General features: G+C 37.5%; 1 long non-coding RNA gene across 1 annotated transcript in view; it reads left to right on the forward strand.

The window, feature by feature from the left end:
- Positions 1-490: 490 nt before the first annotated feature.
- The window catches only part of LOC135579389 (uncharacterized), a 31,029-nt gene continuing 15,473 nt past the window's right edge, over positions 491-16,046 (forward strand). Inside the window, exons 1-3 of the long non-coding RNA XR_010472388.1 lie at positions 491-637; positions 2,551-2,740; positions 8,446-8,507. This is a non-coding gene — a long non-coding RNA (uncharacterized LOC135579389). The remainder of the gene's footprint in view (positions 638-2,550; positions 2,741-8,445; positions 8,508-16,046) is intronic.

The raw sequence follows: 16,046 nt of genomic DNA on the forward strand, positions 1-16,046 counted from the left end.
TTTCAAGTTAAACAAAATAAGCCCCCATTTCATTACTGAACACAGTGCAATAAGCACATCCAGCCTCTGAACAGAAACACATTTTTTCTGGTATTTCAGCCCTAGAACATATTGAAGGATCCCTGTGGCCAAATAAAGTAAGTTAAAAAAACATGTGTCATGAGAAGCAGGATATTATCCTGCTCGCCACTTTTATGGGGTCACATGCCTTCTAATGTTAAAGCTCAATCATACAGCACTTTAGTCACACAATAAGTAAGTACACACTGAATCGCCCCTCTTCCTGTCCTTGCCCCTTCCTCCTTGACCCTCAAAGGAACTGTGGAAAAAGTGAAAGAAAGGGAAAAAAAGATGACTTACATTTGTTAGGATTTAGCTTCTGGCAAGAGACATTATAAGGAATTAATTTCCGGGCACATAATTTACATGCCCAGTCCTCCCTCCCACTCCTTTTTTTTCTCCCACCCTTCCCCCATATTCCTCCTCCAAACTGTCTTCTCCCTCGCAGCGTTCACCACAGCTTCCTGCCGTATGTTTGCTTTCTATTTTCATATCCATGGGAAAGGAATCTGCTCTAGCAAAAGGCTTCTATCCTGCCGGTGCCGGCTGCTGCTGCCACCTTCTTCTTAGGCCACAGGTATTTGGACTTCATTAAGTGACAGCGAAGCGTTGAGCAAGTGACAGTCATTAAATTTTAGCACAGTCAGCTGGAAAAATCTCCTCTCCTCTTTGAGGCTTTTTTGCTTTTTGCTGGCAAGCTCCAGAAAAAATAAAATAGTTTTCAATTTTAAATATTTAATCTAAATCCTGTTTTAGGGTTTTATTTTGGGGAAAAGACAGTCATGTCCCTCTTGCTCATTAAAAGGCTCTCTGTTGTGTATCTTTGATGCTGCTTTGGGCAGCTCTGCTACTTTGATCCTCTTAGAAATAGGCTCATTACAACATCCACCTCGCAGAGTAACACTTCAAAGAGCTTTGTGAAGGACAAAGGGAGGAATTTAGAAACAGAGCCAAGTGGCTCTCAAGTATCTTGACTAAATTAACTTTGTATTAAGAGTTACTGGCCCAGTTGCAATTTTGAGAGGAAGAAACAAAGCACTAACTCTGTGTGCTTCTTTCATGCCTTTTATATCAAATTAATAAACACACTTGAAATCTTCTAGGACTCATTGCCATAACTTCTGCTAAATGAAGCAGGCACCACAGTTGTCATATCAAAATTAAAGTTGCTTTGGAGTTGTTAAAAAGGCTAATTGACTTTACTACTTGATTTAAACTGTCAGAATGATAGAGCCAACATTAATCAACCAGTGAGATTAACAGAGAAAACAGGCAGTTCTCAAAGTCACTATCTCCAGAAACAGCAGTAACCATGTACATTTTCAACACTCTCAGATCTATCACGTCTGCAATGATTAGATGGTTGGTCATTCTCCAACTACTTTCATTACTTGTGACATGTTTGACCTAGGACTTCAGTTTGGAAGTCATTACCATGACAATATATTATTTGTACTGCACGCTTTCAGCACACATCACAGGACTGGGTGCTGTACATCAGAGGGTACTTAAGCATCCTTGTCCCAGAGAAACTACAATGTCATTGAAAGAGCTTAGCCAAAACCCTAAGTGCCACAGTTATGCTGCTGATCAGGAATGGGCAAAACAGTCCAGCCCTTGTGCATGACTGTGAGCTTAGATCCTCAGCTCCTACTGCCATAATCCCTGGCGTGAGAAGGGTTTTTAACTTGTGAGTTATCAGATGACCCAGTTTAGGTAGTAATAATTCTTGATGTAAACCCTTTGTATGTGTTGTACGTTAAACGTCATTCATTACTGGAACAGCCTTTGAAAACAGGTATGATGGTCTCTTCTAAAGAGAGCACAAGGACAAGACAAATTCACGTAAAAGTTCTGACTTTATTATTTAACCTATACATTCTGCCTTGTGGACATATTCACCAGAAGGTTTTCGGAACATACCAGAGTACCATTTGTCTGGGGTTTGAGTAACATAATCTAATCCTCACAATACTTAGTTTAGGCTTGAGCCATCCTTAGTTTAGAAAATTCCTCTTTAACTAGCAGGTGTTTTACAGCATCTAGTATTACAATACAAGTTGTGCCTACTACTGTGAAAGCATAATATGCATGAAATAAACAGAGAACACCACCAGGGTGCAGATGGCTGTCATTCATCAGGCCTAGACTGTGTTCATTATGTGATTTATTGCTCCACAATAACTGTCAGTCCCTTGCCTACACATATTTCCACTGTATCTTCCTAGTAATCCTTAAAATGTACTTCTTAAAATCATTAATTTACTTCTTGCAGAGAGGTATCAGTGACTTTAATCAGTGAGCTATGATTTTACTGGGGGTGAGGGGCGGGAAGAGATAGAGATGTATAAACTTTTGCTAATATATCTTTCTTTCAAAATAAAGAAATTCAGAGTTTACATACATTTGGTTTACCCACAAGTATCTCTTTGTGAAGTGTGAATTCAGTATTAATACCATTTCAATTTTTTCTTCATCTGGGTTTGACAGGGCCCCTGGGATTGTACATCTGGTAAAGAAAGTAGAGAAGGAAAACATTACTTGGACTGACCCCTAATGTGACTAAATTTGGGGTAGAGCATTTGGGGATCAGCGAAGAAGCTATTCATCGACTTATTCCCCTTATTGAGGACGCTACTTCCCAGCCACTCCAACCCATGTCAGTCTATCTAACTGAAAGGTATGGTGATCAATCATTTCAATTTTGTGAACAATTTGTTCTCTGCTGTTAAATGTGTTAAATTGGAGATTAAGCATTAACCATTTTACTGTTAATATACCCTTTAGCTGCAGCATTCTCCTCAGCAACAACTTTCATTCTCTGGCTCCCATTTTCTAAGCTATTATTTAAAACTTTAATATGAAATTCTGAGGAAAAGATCAACACTCTGCGTAGTTCATTTGCAACTTGTATTGCAAAATTCACCTAACTCCATAAGGCCCTTCTTTCATATTTTCTGCTGGTCTTTCTGCACATTTTTATTTTTTTTTTTCCCTCATAGAATTTTTTTGCAATAAATAATGTGAGATAGCCATCTCCATAGCTATATCACATTACTTATACACTTCTTGTGGTAGTTAAAGTAAATACATAGTGATTGCTAAGCTGAGATGTCTGTTCTTAGAAGTAAATTCTGGGATATATGTAATCAGTCTGCTCTTTGCTCTTTAAATTTTATCTGTGCAACCCAAATACGCTTTGCAAAATTGCCTTAATTCTGCTAAATTCTGCTCAGCCCTGATGATCCTGAGGAGCGTATTTTTTTTTTTTTTTTCCCCCACACAGTGCAATAGGTAGTGTCCACTTGTTCACTTATCATTACATCACAGTACATCATTCTTTTATAAGAGTTTGGACTTCTCTGAGCCCTTTGAATCAGGCACAAATATCAGATTTATTTCTTCCCAGTGTGACTGATATGTGGTGCTTTTAGCTCATCCTAAAGTTTTCCCTATTACAGCTTCAGCAATGAAACAGAAGTTCTTTCCAGTGTTGTCTGATTTGAGAGTTCAGTCAACATCCAATGACTAAACCATAGTTAGTTTAGTAAGAGAGAGGAGGAAATCCCATCCATTTCATATATAAGGAAGCTACAGTTAAGAGGGTGGAAAGTCAGTCTCCACTGTTGGACTGCGCAGACTACATAAAGTTTACTCTAGGGCAGAGTTAGAGAGCTGTTGCTGGTTTGGGATCTTGGAGGGCTACTTTCTGTCTTGAATGCATACCTCAACATGATACTTTTATCTTTCTCTTTAATACAAATCCTACTAAATTCAGCCTTGCTTCTGATCAGTCACAGCCTTCCACTCAGAAGGCTGCTTAACCTTTACACATGGGCAACAAGTCTGGCATAGGCAGAGCCAGTACTAGAACTTAGGAGTGTAAGAGTACAGACACCTGCAGTGTAACCTAGTTATGTCTGTAGATACATGCAGTTTAGGTCCCCGCATGCTGAGTAAACAAGAAAACCCTGATTTGTCCATGTCAGTCTTGCTTTGAACATCGATTACTGCTTTGTCTGGGAGATAAGTCAGCTGTATAAAGAGACAAATCTTCTTTCCTCAAATACCGGAAATGTCTACCACATGCTGCGTGGACTCTGGGATCAAGTCAGCCCTTCAGGAGAATAGTTTTTAAGTAGAGTAGCAGTCCCCCATTTCTAATGCACCTGATCTCTGAAAGAATTCCTCAAAGCAAAGACCAGGTTATAATGCAATTTCCTAAAACTTTCCCACTTTTATTGTCACTGGCCAGAGAGGTTACAGGCACTGACATCAAGTCTCAGCAGAAATATTTTCTCCACCAGTATTTCACTGTCAGAGCCAAGTGGCCCAAGCAGTGACAAATAGAGCCCTTTCAGAAATGCAGTTATTCCTCGCATTTCTATCGGCATGGGGATGCTGTCAACATTGTGGTTTTGATAGAGCATGGCACTTACACAGTGGTTGTTATGACCTCCTTTTATGTAGAGAGGTATTCCTTTCTCTGACTGCACTAAGCAAAGCCAGAAAGCTCGAGATATTCAGAGAGTTTCTCCTATTCTTGAACTGACCTTTGTCATTTCTGTCTCTAAATCTATGGTGCATCTTTTCACAAGAAACTCAGATGTGTTTGAACAGAATACTTGCTGACAACTTGCCTTGAGGAAATAAACTTTTGTAGCTAAAAAGGTCTTTCAGGGCAATTGGAGGTTTACTGTCCTAATGGACTACATACTGACTTGAGGGCAATTCTTTCAAAGTTAGCTTTTCCTCTAAACTTCTCACCATTTTTAACACAGTTGACGGTTAGTCAGTGAAATACTGGTTTTAAGTCACATCTTAGGTCTTCTGAGTTCTTCTCCAAAAAGTAGACCCTAATCTATATTTCAGCTTCCTTTAATATCCATTTTAGGTGTCACCTCATGGTGAAATAGACTGAATTTTATACTACGAAGTTGTTAACATACCCAAAGCAACATTCATGCCCAGTGTATGAGGAAACCCAGCTTTTACTGATTGCTTTAGTCAGCTTGTAATGTTCAAAATCTTTCTGCCATGTTCAATCAAATAAGATTTTCCTTGGAAATACTAGGTCTCATATTTCACTATCTATTTCATTCTCCTGATTCTCTATCTATTTCGCTGTCAACTGAAGAAGATCCTGTTAGGAAAAATTTGCTTACTAGAAAGCTGAGTTTAGTGTTCTTACAACTTTATCCTATTTTGAGCAATGTAGCAACCTCTGTAACAGATCAAAAAGCAGCCAGTTGTGGCTCATATTGGATTATTAGCAAATCCTCTGATTTGCTGGGAATCTTGATCACTTATGAGTTTTTGAAAAAGTATGCTATTAAGAGCTGCTGTCCTTTGGACAACTTTTCTTCCCATTTCAGTCCCTCTCATAAAGATGGGTAGATTCTTCAGATATAGCTGCTTTAATTGTGAAGTACCCTTACCAGCACTATGAGTACATCTAATTCATCGTGTAGTGTCCTGGAATGTCATCCTTCTACAACATATAAATATGGTTCTATTTTTAGGACAACTTATCACTTCCATATAAGGAGAAATCAAATCCTGACACAGTCCTCAAAGTTGTGACATATCTCTGGGAAACTGTTGCCTAACTACACTGTTCAGTTCATTGTAAGTTTCTCTCTTAAAAGTCATAGGTTTATCAACTACAGTTTTCAAAAGCTCAAGGGAATTCATAGCAATAGGAATATATTTATAAACTTGGACTGCTTTCTCATGGGAATTTAGTTTATCTATTGTTTAGTTTCTGAAAAAATAATAAAAAAAAAATCACAACTCTTGTTTTTATTGGAGAAGCTAAGAAATCAGAGACAACTGTAAAATAAATATAATGGAAAGGGATGACAAAGTGGGACTGAAGGGAGAGGAATGTGCTAGGCTTTTTCCTGTCTTTAGTAACAGTTAGTCCTCATTTCACCACAAAACTACCAGTCATGTTTTCACGGGGCACTACACTCCCTTGTTCCTTTATAGCAGAAATAAAACCCAGTTATCTGAGTTCTTTTCTAAGAAAAAGATTAAAAGGTACATTCTAAAGGTTTTGAGGGAAATAGATATTTAAGCGACCTAATATTTATTGTATTATGTGCAAGCTAGTTTCTAAATGAACTAGATGATCAGTATAGGTCTCATCCAACCGAACTATTATAGTCTAAAATATCTTGAGCATTGATACCATACTACAGTATTTAAGTGATTGTGTTTACTCTAGACTTCTGTAGCAGTAGCAGATAGATTAGTCTCCAGTCCATACTTTTTACAGGTTTTCATAGTAGAAAGAGGTTGATTTTTTCACTTGTCTTAATTGTACACATTTACTAGGAAAAAAAAAAAAAGCTTTATTTTAAATACAACTTGCAATTTAAAACCAAACAAACCCAACAAATTAAGGTATTTGAACACCTATTAGTTTAATAAGAATCACATTGAAGTATTTATTTTCACTAACAACAAAGTAAAAATTAATCGTTTGGCAGGATGACAGATTCCACTTGCGAATGTGTTCTGAAACTTCCGTATATATTTTTCAAAGGTGTTTACTGACATTATTAGTTATATTTCCTAATCTATGGATCATTTGCACATCTAAGGCAAATGAACATAGACAGGTTATATACACAGAGTGAATGCACTGTGCTTAGCTGGCTATTTTGTCAATACAAGGACACAAGCACCTCATGGCTGATGTAAATCCCATGTATAAATACAGCATTCTCTAGTAATTAAAAATTAATTTTTGTCTATGAATTCATGATCTTTTTGTGTTCATGAAGCTCGGGACAGGCAGAGAGTTGTTAACCTGCTAAGATATGTGAAATTGGATATCTTACATAATCTGGGGTTACGGTGTTATTGGCATGGTCATTAAGAAATGGATGAGATAGTTGAGCTTGATGAGACTGTGTCCTCTGTGGCTGGTCCTGCTGCTGCCTGTGAGACCTCCAGGTTCCCCTGACTACTATGGGGTCAACAGAGCAATCCCGGTGCCAGGCACTAGACAAAAAGTCAGACAGCTTCTTTCTGCAAGATGAAAAATGAGATGGCAGAGTTCAGTGATTAAGGCACTGGTCAAAGAGATTAATGTCACCAAACTGAGACACTAAACTGACCAGACATAACTCACAAGGTAGTATTACTCCAGATAACATGACAAAGTGCTCTGTCCCAGGGAGATCTATTTTTGATGTACTGGCATCTGAAAAAGAAAGCTGGAATTAATAGTCACATAATTTGTTTCCCACTCCCACCTCTCTTAAATTATTGGACAGGACTCATGGGAGAGCACGGAGGCTTAATGCCAAGGTTGATGAAAACTGACCCATTTCATTTTGCATGTGACTGACAAGATGAATTTTAGAGAAACTGTGGCAAAAGCCTCATGTTTCCACTGATGAATGCTCTACAACAGATCTCTCAAAGACAGCAGATGGGAAATAGAGCAAAGCTTTTATAATACAGTGGAACAGAGAGTGACATTTCCAAATCAAATAAATAAAAAGATGAAAGCATAGCAAAGAGCACCTTTATAAATGTTGGTAATAAAGGGATATGAAATTAGCTATCAAAACAAAGCTTGCTTTCTCTGTCTTCTTGCAACCATGAGGATTTTTGTCAGCCAGACATAGCCTCACTAAAATTCATGCCTGACTGCAAGTACATTGGTAGAACAAGAAATAAGATTTTTTTTTTTTATCAATTTAATGAGCATGAGGTAAATATATCAGGTTTGAGATATAGATATATTCTTTTTTCTAAGATTGTGTAGAAGGTAAATTGAACTTATCCATGTTAAAAGGTGTGATTTAGAGTCGCCTCTGAACAATGTGTATATAGCTGCCTCTTTGCAGCTTCAGTCTCAAAACTAGATAATCATTATCGCTGAAGGCTGGGCACAAGCTAATATGCTCTGCCTCCACAATTTCTGGACTGAAACTGTTGCTGAGGGAACAGATACGTCTTTTTATATCTGCAAAAATCTGATTAAAAGTAATTATGTTGGGTTTTACATCAGCTTAGCTAAATTGATTCGTAATTTAACTCAATGCAAGATGATAGAAGTGGTCCTAGGTTTCAGAAACAAAGTTTTCTTACAGTGCTTGTTCATGGTTGTGGAGCAGTAGTCTAGGTATGGAAGGCCGCTATACTTGTAAGTGACCATTGTGAATTAAACTCAAGTGAGAGCAACTAAAAAATGCTGTCCATTTTTTCCTGAAGTGGTACCATGTTCCTACTATATTGTTTGTTGCCAGACAGCAAATATTTTGTTGCTTTTTTTTTTTCCTTCCTAAAAAAGCAGGTTTTTAATGGTGGTTTCTGCCTGGAATTACTTGTCCTTTAGATAAAATGATGTCTTCTTTCTCTCCTTAGCAGGTACAGCTGCAACCACTGTTCACTAACTAAACTAAAATGTTATCCAAGCAAGATCACAGGTATGTAGAACGGTACAAGCTGGCAGTTTGCAGGTATTAGCTGGCAGTACCTGAAGTGGTTGTTAAATAATTTGCAGGCCAGTGACTTCCCTGTATGTATATCTGTCTATATGATATTTTCTTTCTGATAGACACATTTTTCTGCCCATTTTGTGCAGCTGCATTTACAAGATGCAATGCAATATTCCATTTCTCACCAGTTTAAACGTGGGATCAGCCCCACATTGATCATGGCAATGTAGCTCCCAGACAGGCTGAACTCAAGCTATTTCAGAGCCCAGTCAGGCAGCACTCACATGGGTCTGCAAAACTCTATATAGGATTTAACCTTCATTATGTCAAAGGGGTCTTTGAATATTCATTTCTTTTCAGAAATAATGGTTCTGAAAGTTCCCAGCATTGGTTATATGGTAACATTTTGCTCCCCCTAATCTCACCTATAAAGATGAAGGTCAGGATCGAGCGGATGAGTTGATTGTAGCACAATGTAATGTCTACTGGCCTATTTTTACCCTCAGAAGAAGCTAGAACCCTCTGTTCACATTTTATATTCATTTATGCCTATTTGCTAAGTAATTCTTTTCTTCTTCATCTTTCTATACCCTGACACCTCAATCTTCCTGACATCTTACAATAGTTAATGAAAAACAGCTCCCTGTCTTTTCGTTGCTTGCTTTCTGTCTCTTAATACTAATGCATCAGATGATAGTTTACTTTGCAAGACTTGAAAATGTTGTGTTGTACTTCTCTTTTGAAGAATACATATATATTAACAGGGCTCAAACCACGAGCAATAATGACAGCCTTATAAACATGATTACTAGCTGAGACACAAGTACAGGCACTCTCTTGAATATATCACCCAGGAATTATTTTCAGCTCCAGATCTGAAAGCAATTTTCATATTTTATAGACAAAAACATGACACCTAACTCTAGGAGAAGCATAACCACTCTAATATATTTGGAAACACAATACGTCTTCTAAATAACGCTGTTTCAGGGATATCTACACACTCTCTATTATGAGGGTTTTTCACTAATTCCAGCTCCTTTAAAGTCCATCATCTACTTAAGACATGCAGATGCTTTTAACAAGCAGGATCTCTGGCTTCTCAAGAGACAAAGTGTTCTGAGAATACAAACAATTAAACTCTTTTAAGCTAGTGTTCAAGACCTAATGTAATTAACATTGAAAGTAAAACACACCGAATCCAACAAGGGGTTGAATTTGTTCTTAATGTATTTTCAAAAATCTGGATAAGAAAATTGAGATGGCTGAAAATGGACACAGCACAAACTAATGTTTATGCTATTAATGTGAAAGAGTTATCAAGTGGGCAGGCTGCACTCATGGCACTCTCAGCAGAAATGGTTGTGTAGGTCTCCTCCTTCTTTTTTCTCTGTGAGCTGAAATCACAACAGGAGTATCAGAGGAACTATGGAGCCAGCCACCGCTGTGCTGAAAAGATGTTACCTGCACACCAGGTACACCTTGTATTTTCACATCAGGTTAACTGTTTTATGACTGAAATAAAGAATGTTTTGTTAAAAGAAATCTAAACTCTACACAGGTAAAGGGAACTGTTGGCTTACGCAGTGTGTCATATACAAGACTGCCAACCTCTTCCAGATAGGAATCATGACCAAAGGCATCCATTCTTCTAGGGTAACATCCAGGTTGTGAATTAAACAGCTGTTCTATGCATACCACTTTTTCAAGTCCAGTTGAAACTTTGACTGCAATCTGCCAACTCTACACCTTTGTAATACCAGTGTCTATGGCAAAAAGTAAATCTGTCCAGACTCAGGGTTTACACCAGTGAGACACCTCCTTGATCTAATTCAGATCTCACAGCCGGCTAAATTAAGGACAGATTAGTCAAAATTACCATAGACAGTTGCTTCTTAGGTTTGGATGGGAACTGTATCATTCTAATTCATTGTTTTTCAGAAATTGATGGGAAGTGCTTTCCTGGTGCTGATTGTTGGAGAAACTTTCTCTAAATCTCATTTATTTATTTCACTGCCTCCTCTCTCACAGTATTACAGCGTGGACAAACTTTTCTCAGCAGTACTGTTCTCACTCGTGTTGTCCACAAGACGTTTAGGCTGTCTGGAAACGCACAGCTTTTACAATGTCATTTAAAGCTTCATCAATTAGAAAAATCAGTTTTTCAATGAAAATCGGGTAGTTTCTTCTAAATTTAAATGTTATCTCTGATATTCTAGTAATTGTTTTGTGCACTGTTTCATTTATCTGTAAGTCAGGGGAAATGGGTAATGCTGGACACATTACCAGATCTGGTAACACAGGTGTCAAACGAGTTAAGATGGGAAAATACAGCATTTGGAAGAAGAAATTGAATAGTAGGAGGCATAAAGCTTGTTATTCTGGTGGTTTGAGTTAGGGCTTTTGCAGTGCTCTTCTGTTTGCATCTGTTCTAGTTCAAAGCAATAATGTATTTTATGTACCTGTGTCTGTCTGATTCCCAGTTGAGTTTCTCTCACTGTTCTTGAGAAAATGAACCATTAAAAAAGATCTTTGATAACATGAACCTCTGACTGATCTGTTGTTCCAAACACAAACAGCTTCGGAATATCTTAAACTACCCTACCTTCATTTCCTCCTCAGCAATGGGCTTTACGACGATAAAGTATTCCTACTCTAATCCATTTTTCTGTTTGTGTTTGTTTTTTCCAAGTCACTGGCTTACAAGTCATAAAGTGTCCTAAAACAGTGGGAATTACCCAAGACATAGTAGAAGCTCTGCTATCCCAGGGATGGCTAGTAATTCTTCTTTGCAGAAATTCAGAGTTTACCTCAAAGCTGGGTAGTATAAGACAGTGACTGTCACGAGTCCATGCAAAGCTGATCACTGGTAAAACTCATCTACTTTTATGTTTACTCATACGTTTCAGATAATTTTCATGGCTCCATAAAATAGGTAAAATAAAAGTCTTTGGTAAGGATGAAGTGCTGTCTGAATTACTAGCATGCCAGTATGGCTGACTTCAGAACAAATTCCCATTGAATACTTCGTCTACTGAGAAATTTTCTCAAACCTGGCCTAGAACACAATGTTTTGTGAGCTTCAAATTCCAGGAGAAGCTGTGCTGTGGATTAGGACTAATTCAAAGCCTCCTTAAAATTCTCTTTTGCTTTTACCCACAGGCTAACCCAATTCTTCTTCCCTCTGGCCAGAATGCATGCCAGTGAAGGAAAAATTTATTTCCTGAAACCATGCTGCCTTCAGCAATTTCAAATAGCTCTAAATTATGTGTGGGTATCTCATTTCTTATTGATATTTCTCCTTTAATGTTACTGAGTGCATAGGTCTGCACTACTCGTTCAGGATTTTTTTCATAAATATCAGTTCTAAATCACTAACCCTGTTTGGGCACTTACCATTATTCAGACTATCGAGGATTTAAACAAGTATTCAAAAGTTCTTGTGTTCTTTTCTCCTCAATCCTGGCTTGTAATTTACTTGAACTTATAAAGCTTTACAAACTTCAGATACTTTTAATGGCCTGTCTGCTTTAGCGTTATCATAAAACCTTTAAACATTTCACCTTTGCATTCATCAGGATGTGACATTTAGCTTTCTCTGGAAGTACTAAGACAAAAATTAATTCTGCCTCTACAATAATATCAAATTTCTCTGTCACCAGCATCTTCCTTTTGTTCCATAATGGTCCTATTAATGTCTGTCTTGATAGTTTGCTTATCTACATGCAGAATCTCAGAGTGTATAAGAGGACCTGGGAACAACTCCACATATGCATTTGGGTCTAACAGTACGAGGTGCACTGTGTAACCCATAGTGCATATGCAAGCTTTTGCACACTTCTGCTATTCATATAAATGCAACATGTCTCTGTTGCATGGTATACATCATCATTTGGGGTTTTATTACTAAGCATGAAAGCGATTTCAATCAGCCATTCTTGCCCCTTGACTAATGTCTTGCATTTGTTTCATCTACATTTTTCCCATTAGCTTGGGACTGTCACCTTCAGATCTTCCTTTTCAACTGTAAGAAAAGAATAGTGCCAATATTGAACCAAATCTAAACATAATTCAGTGTTTGACTCTCACCCTTATTCCTTGAATTAAAGTTCTTCGGGCCAAGATTTAGAGTTTGATAATGTTCGTGAGTTAAAAATGAAGACATTACAAGTGTCCTCTTTAATGTAACACTTAATGAAACATAACTGTAGCTCTTCTAAAATTCACTTCTTTATTGTTAAATTCAGCTTGTAATTTCTTTTATATATTATATCCTGATAAAAAAACCCTAATGTGTAAGTTTTCAAAGATTTCTGGCTCACTTGTTCATTCTTTACATACTGATTTTCCAGAAAGAAAATAGCTGACCAGCTGATTACACAAATTAAAAACAAGCAAAGAAACAAATCCACTATATGAAATATTGTTAAAGAAAATATGCTCTGTAAAAGAGAAGTTCCTCATAACTTCTCCCTTATGCTTCTTATCCCTTTTTTCCTGTCTCCAGAATCATCCTTTAATCCTACTTTTACATTTTCCTGAAATAAAAGCCTCAAAAGTTGCTGTAATATGGGAAAGTGTCAGTCTAATAACACATCTGCTTGGGATACAGTAGTCTTTCATTCTCTTCAGAAGAATATAATCTAGTCTTTTATTAATAATACAAGTTATCTTTAGAAAGAGATGCTAAGGAGAACATAACTTTCTTCTCTGTTTTGAATTCACTTTGTTAAAGAATATAAATTCCAGGATTATGTCTGTCATCAAAATCTCACTTTCTCTGCTTCACCACAATATCATCTACAGCTGGATTTGCTTGCCCCCATCTTATATAAATTTTATGTTTCTTACTCATGCATTATTCCTATGGCCTGGACTGATTCATTTGTAGTTTTTCCTGGAATACTAAGGTTTTCTTGCATCAATCCTTTAAGAATCTTGGGGTTTTCCAGTTATGCCTATTATAATTGAGCATGTACAATTCTGAGTGTATCCTTTTTGGATGCAGTCATATTTGTCTTCCAGCTACTCATTTGCATTAGCCATCCTCACTTTGTCCTTATATTTAAAGAATTTGACCCCATACCGAAGTCGACTGGGAGGACTGGAGTTCTGACATAGCACATCACAGTAGACCAATAACATGTGCTTTCTGTCCACCACTCATCAATTTACTCAGAAATTAATCTGATTCTGTTACAGTATGTAAACTTAATCAAAAACATGTGCATGATTTAGGAGTCTAATTTGTATTTGCATAACTGACGGACCTGTCAGGTCCAGAGTTTTTTAAAAGTATTAAGTACCAGGCCAGCTAAATATATGGGTATTATATTTTGATTGTGTCTAGGTGCCAAACTCATTATTTCAGTGTACTTTCAAAGTTTCCTGCAGTGATCATTCAGATTATTCGACATTTAATTGTCTTTCAAAAATCTTGCCTTTGAAAGCTGGAATTTTAGAGTTGTCTAAGGCATTTATGATTCTACCAGTTCTCTTTGATTAATGAGAAATCACTGCACGGTAAAATTACTTAATTTACCTCTGCCAAGGAACGTAATTAATTCCCATTTCTTTTAAGAAACATGTAAAAAATAAAATGTTAATAATTCCATACAACTTAACATCAGGTTTTACCTAAAAAATTTCCTCTTAAACGCATCTTCCTGTGATCCATGCCTCTCTTCTTAATATTGAGTACAATATTTTCAGATTAAAAAAAAAAATCTAGCACACATATTGTTATACAGCTTATATCAAGAATACCCTCTCTGACTGAATGTTAATAGGAAATCAACCATCAAAGCAATAAATGATAGCAGGCACAGCAGTGAAATTCTCAGAATAAAAAGAAGAAAATTATACATGAAAATAAAGCTTCAACGAGCCCCACAAACCAGGTGAAGGAGTAAGGGCCACAGTTTTTTTCTCTTTTCCCTCTAAGAGAGGTTAATTGTTTTTCAGCTTTGGCAGAAAAGGTACTACTGAATGTAAGTGCATGTCTAGGGAAATGGGGTTAGTGATAGCCAAATGAATATTACGTACTGGTAAATCAAGATGAAAATGAATTACAGAAGCTCTTCCATAATTGTAAAGTCTTTCAAAAGTCTACTTCAAGTTTATACACACTTTATTACGTCTTTCACCTGAAGTCAGGAGAGTCACCATGTTTTCAACACTACTTTCTGTGACTCATTTACCCACGTGTTGACTGATGCCTACACAGTGCTGATCTACACAGACACTTTTCCTGGCATTGGAATGGAGAAAACAGATTAGAATAAACCAGGATTTTTAAAGTTAGTCTTCATGACCTGGGAAGTGGATTTGTTTTGGTTTTCTTCACAAATTCTTATTTGTGAAAGTTTTGAGAATTGTGATTTACTTCCATTTGGTAAGCAAATGAAATCAAAACAAAATATTTCAAATGTTTTGAGAAATGGGGCAGAACAGAAGCAGATAATCTTTCTCTGGCCAAAATTTACTGGATGACCTTGGTTTTCAGACAAGTTTTCATTTAAAGTTTTGTTAAGAGAAAAAGGTTCCAGTAAATGTCTTAATTTAGGTGAAATAGCATATTTTGCTAAAAATATAAGAAGTTGAAAATATCCTGGCCAGCTCTAGCAGGAAGACAGAAATTAAGCCATGTTGTTAGCCTGGTTTGCAGCCCGCTGACTTCAGTATGCTTTAATGTTGTTTGGGCATGTGCAAAAGAATTGTGCTGCTGCTTGGAGCTCAGATCATCAGGAAAGGAAAGGAAGAAGCTGCAGCTTCTCATCAGGTCCTTTCTTCCCCTGCCCTGCCAGGTGGCTGGCTCTGTTCAGCTGCTTCCAGGGATTTCTCTCTCTCTTTCCTGTATCACCAGCTGCTAACTGATCTTCCCAGCAGCATCACTCCTCCTAGCTTCCGCTCCTGTCTTTTCACCGGTGTCAAGTGTTGATCCTAGGACCCCTTTCTGCTGGTCGCCTGAAGCATCCACTGCCTGCTTCTCCTGTGCCCCTTGCCCCACAACTGTCTTCGTCTAAAACGGACATTCTGGAGGTGTCCAACAGCTCAGTGAAGGCTCGTCTCTTTCCCATACCTTCTCTTGTTTTTGAGCTCAGTCACTGTTAATCCCCTGGACTGCACCCACTGTTCCTTTCCAGCTGGCAAGGAATTTCTCCCTCTCTTCATCTGTTTATATGGTGTTCTCAAAAGACACAGCTGGAGCTTGAAAGTGATAATTCAGTCCACATGTCCAACAGAAGAAGGTAAATGAATAGCCAGAGGTCCTCAATATGATTTTGAAAATCACAGCACTTAGGGTACCCTGAATATAGCCACAATTTAACCCAGAAGCTTGCAGAAATCTGCCATTAATATTACAGGACCCGGTGGGATCAAGGTATCATTTCTTCTCAAAGCTGCAGGAAAAAAAAAAAAAAGCAACACTTTCAACTGAAATGCCTAATTGTGAACATTCAAAGCATTAAGTATTTTGACAGCTGGAGAGGAAAACATGTCCTGGAAATGTCCAGGACTGTTATT

This window comes from Columba livia, chromosome 4, assembly GCF_036013475.1.
Source record: "Columba livia isolate bColLiv1 breed racing homer chromosome 4, bColLiv1.pat.W.v2, whole genome shotgun sequence".
NCBI classification, from domain to species: Eukaryota; Metazoa; Chordata; class Aves; order Columbiformes; family Columbidae; genus Columba; species Columba livia.